The sequence below is a fragment of the Euphorbia lathyris genome, chromosome 8 (genome assembly GCF_963576675.1).
Source record: "Euphorbia lathyris chromosome 8, ddEupLath1.1, whole genome shotgun sequence".
NCBI classification, from domain to species: Eukaryota; Viridiplantae; Streptophyta; class Magnoliopsida; order Malpighiales; family Euphorbiaceae; genus Euphorbia; species Euphorbia lathyris.
This window is the reverse complement of record NC_088917.1, coordinates 82580487-82585708: the sequence shown is the minus strand read 5'-3', so window position 1 is coordinate 82585708 and position 5222 is coordinate 82580487.

Here is a 5222-nt window from a genome sequence, read left to right as displayed (position 1 = left end):
ACAGATGGGAGTATAGGGGTTGTGAATCCTTTTACTGTCTCTGTAAGGATGTTAAGCCTCTGACCTTCTTCTTCTTTTGTATCTTGTATCTTATATCTTGATAGGGGTCGAAAACCCCTATCTTTAGGTACGGTTTTTAGGATAGTTTTGATTAGTTTTCATTCAATAAGCGAGCATTTCTCGCACTTTTATGCATGTGTGCGTGATTATTAGTTTTAGTATAAGTTTTATTTACTTTTGTAGTTTCTAGCCGTTTTCTGATTGTTTTCAGGCAAAATATTGCCAAAATAGCACACACGTGAACTATCACTTATTTATTTCAGCTAATTGATCCACCAAAGGTCGCACCAAATGGAGTTTTTACTCAAATCTAACGACTGGTGGGTCAATTTAGCCTTTAGACTAATGTCGCTTGGAGTTTATGTGTGTGTGCAGGTTAAACGAGATCAATTTCGGGTGAAAATTGCATCTCAAGGACCTCGGCAGTCGCTCGACGAATTGGGCATTTCCAGCCCGCCAAACTGGCCTCTGTAGGCCAGCTCGGTGAGCTAGCCTATGACTGATTCCCTGCCCCACGACTCCACGATTTCGCCTCCACTCTTCCACCTACATTGGGAAACAAGTTAGACTAGGTTTTAGACATGAAACTACAACTATAAATAGGACTTTGTAACATTATATTAGAGATCTCTTAACTTTGTAAAAAACCCTAGCCTCCATCCTTGAAGAATCCTCCTCCTTCCTCTGTCTGCCATTGAAGAACACCAACCTCCATGCTCTAGAGGATTATTCAAGGCTTCCATCCTTTAAGTCCTAGGAAGACATCTGCATTGGTCGACAGGTTCCCTGAAAGGGATTTCTTTCTCTTTTACATTCTGTTTGCCTCTGATCCATTCTATGAATCCTAGGCTAATTGTATCATCGTGACAATATTCTCCATCTTTAATATTAATTCAAGTTTTATTTTGTTCAATTGATTGTTATTATTATTCTGAGTCTTACGCTTTGCTTTTATGGATTAACTCATTCATAAATCCAAACATTAACTTGGCACATATTGCAAGCTGAATTTGACCTAGTCAGAGCCTATAAGATTGACAACCTTATGGAAGATTAAGCCCAAATTTCTGAGCCTTAGAGCTAGTTTCGCCCTTACAAGGGAATCACGCGCTAGGATCTATAGAAGGATAAGTAGGGTTAATCGCCTTAGGCACAAATGACTCGGATTAGTTTTACAATTGAATGATAAAATAGGATTGAAATTGGTATTATCGTATCACCCCATATCATTCCAGGTTAATTTACATTGTTAAGAATCACTTAGGAGTAGGTTTAACTTAATTAGGAGTAGCTTTAACTTAGAAACCTTCAATTTAAAACCCCACATAGCCTAGATAACATTAGAAGCCTAGTAGTTTGGTACTTGCGGTATAAATCCTGTGGATTCGATACCTAGACTTGTCCAGATTATTACTTGATAACGATGGGGTACACTTATCCCTTCGTGAGCCCATCGGATCGGCAACTCCGGGGGTGCATCATATCTCGAGGAAGTGTATTTCTCGATCTTGCTTCCTTCAATGTTGGGATAAAAGCTTTAAAAATTATTATATCTTGATAACTTCAGTTTATCTCTGAATTTCTCTCGAGAATTTCTACAGATTATCAATATGTATTGTTTTATCTTCTTTTATGTTGTATATTGAAACAGAGAGAGGAGCATCCTTCTTATAGTGGATGAAGGATTGTGCCCTTTCAAGATGATAACTCATCAAGTGTTGTTATGGAGAGTCACAGCCAGTGCTGAAGAAGAATGATGATTCAGATTGAAGGAGATGTCTTTGTGCTGAAGAATCATGTCTTTTTGTAGTAAAAACGTTGGTCACGAACGAGGCAGGGGTGTCACGTTCATGACTATGCTTTGCCATGCAAAGTTGATAGATTTTTCTGTCACAATCGCGACATATGATTTTCGTCATTAAGTGGAAATTCGAGCATGTCACGTTCAGAACAGGTAGGTCACGAATGTGACAGGTGATTTTGCCTTATTTCTGGCTTCTTTCTTTTATCTTTTGCTCGTTTATTGCTGATATTTTTTCATATTGAGTTTTTATCTATTTCAAACCTATCTCTATACAAGTGAAATCTTTCCAAAACCTATCATGAACAAACAAGTTAAATCTTTCCAAAACCTATCCTAAACTAAGCTAAATGCATTAATATAGACGTGAATATGCATGCGAAAATTCATAAACTTAGGACTTATCAGTGGTCGAATTCATGGTGGGAGATGAGCAAAACATTCTGAAGCTGAGAAATAGAAGAAAAAAGAATTGATTTGGTGTTTAAACTTTAATTGGCTCTAATACCATGTAAGATTGGAGGGCAAATATTTCTTGACATTATTAATGTTGTACGTGATTATTTATAGACAGAGTATTCGGTCTATACAATTGTGATGGCTAACACTTCCTAAATAATACAACTCTTATATCATGAGTACTTCTTATACAAGTATAACTATATCCTGAGTACTCCTTATACTCGTATAACTCTATCATTGAATATATAAAGGTATTTTTATCTTTTATTCCATAATTAATGAGATAGAAGAAATCCATAATTTATAATCATAACATAAAGTATTCATACAAGGTGAAGTGAGAATGTACTTTATGAGTCTAATTAAATGATAACAAACTTACACATCCAAATTCAAGTATTATATTATAGGATTGATATAATGATGTTGAGACTTGTATGTAATAGTGTCTCCTATTTGTGAAAGATGGAGTTGATCTCACAAGCTTTAGATAAAGAGATATGTGGGCAGTTACATACATGTGTATGTATGATTCATATGCACTAGAGATCCACCATGAGGTAATAAGATGGATAAATCTGTCAGATGTCACCTGTCTTATCTCATTTGTGATAGTATGTATAACTAATCCTCAGACTCAAAGAATCATCAAGAGTATTCTGGATCATGTAGTGTGATGCTTTGGTTCTTTATAGTGCATGATCCATTCGGGAGTGCCTTGGGAAGCTATTGCATATCTCATGAAGTAATCACAGGGTAGTTGTAAGATAGATTCGGCATTCATCACTCTCAGTAGATGAGAGATATATCATAGCCCACTCACCGTAGAATTACTCTAAACCCTTGCACTGTGGTAGGTTAAGAGTGAAAATGGAGACTTCATTTGACATATCTATTCGGAGTGAATTCAACATGGGCAAGTAAACAAATGTCTCTGTATGTGTGACTTGATAGTTTTCAGAGTCACGACATTTTGGATATGGTTGTTTATGGATCATATTAACTTGACTTCATATGGCTTCTAAGGAGGTAAGATACTTCCTTCTGTGCACTCACTCTGTTATAAGTTTAGTTTTATTAATTGTGATAGCATTAATACATAAAAATTAAGGAGTTAATTTGATATTCGATTCAGCATTAAGTAAACTACAATAAACGTATATGGCTAGTTTTGGTAAGAACCTAATAGGTGACACACTATAAATTGAGAACCAATGGTAAAATTATAATTTTGGTATTATTCCTATATAAGAGAGAGAAATAGGGGCCAAAATTCTTAGGTGTATATTAGGTTAATTTATTTAATTAATTTATGATTTAATTATATTTAGGTTATAATTATTGATAAATTGATTAAGTCAATTATAATCCTAATAGAAAGTTGTAGGCCCATAAAATAAATTTTATATTTTTAGCATATTGTAATTCTCATAGATAAATATAAAAACAAATTACAAATAAAGAAAAAAATTTTGAAAATTCATCCTTTCGGCGCTACTGGTCTCCAGCTCGGTGAGCTGGAACACAACAAGCCCCAAAGGGACTTTTGAGGGCCAGCTCGGCGAGCTGGCCTCCAGTTCAAGGGAAAGAAAGAGAAAAAAGGTCCAAAATGGCCCTCTTTTCAGTCGCACCAACCTTACTTCTACTGAGCATTTAGGGTATCAAATGGATGAATGTTTTCACCAGGTCAAATGTTACAAAAACTAGACATCCCATGGAGTCTAGGATGTGTTCGTGGGCCTAATTTGGTTCCATGTGAAGAGAGAAATAGATGTAGGAAGTTAGAGTACGTGTTTGCCATACCACTGTCACTTCAATTGACCAATCGGGGTATCAAATGGACGAACTTTTTATCAAGGTCAAACTTTTCAGAAACTAGATGTCCCGAGGAATCTGTGATATGCTCGTGGACCTAATTTGGGTCTGTATGCAAAGTGAAATAAACCTTGGAAGTAAGACTCATGCTTATAATATGTGAAATGGTTAGTTAAATTGGTTGATATTCCTACTCTTACTCTAACCAATTTAACTACCCACTTACTCTAAGCAATTTAACCACCCACTAGCAACTAACTAAACTAAAATTAAGGGTTAGTGGATGAAAATTAGGAATTTATTTATAATTAAACCTACTGTTTTTAACTATAAATAGAGTCTTTTCCATCCTCGTTTCAACACACAACACAACAACACAAGCCTCTCTTCTTACTCTCTTGAGTCTTTCCCTTTGGTCTTCTTTTTTTTCCTTAGTTTTTTTAGGTTCTCAGCTCAAAGCGAGCAAGTTTTAGCTTTCTTTCTTTAGTTCATCTATTCTAAATCCGATTTTAGAGTTTTCATCATTCGAAGTTCATAATTTTCACTTGTGTTCTTCTTTTGCATATTCTACCCATATTTCTTTGTGTCCTTGTTTAAATATTATAGAGTCTGTTTTAGTCCAAATTTTTTCTTTATTATCATTCCCAACATCCTAAATTTGATTCTAGGCTTTCATTTCGCTCAATTCCATGTCAGAAAAGTCATTTTATACACGTTTTGGTGTCTCGATTTTCTATTTCAGCTTTCAAAATTCAATTTTTATTATTTAGTTTTTATGATACCAAGTTAATTTAATCTTGAGTCATTTCTTTTGCTTGACGATCGGTTAGTTTCTCATCCAATTCCAATTCAAAATTATTCGTCAATCCCGATTCTAAACCTCAAATTCTCCAAACCTTCAATTCGCCCACAATCATCATCAAATCACTATTGGAAGTTCATGTTCAAGACGTACATATATTCGATCATTCGTTCAAATCACACTCACGCTCGTGGAATCTAATCAAGACACGTCAAGCTAGCCATTTATTGGCTTCAAGTTTGTCATTTCAATTTCATTTCAATTCTATTTGTAGCATTTCAA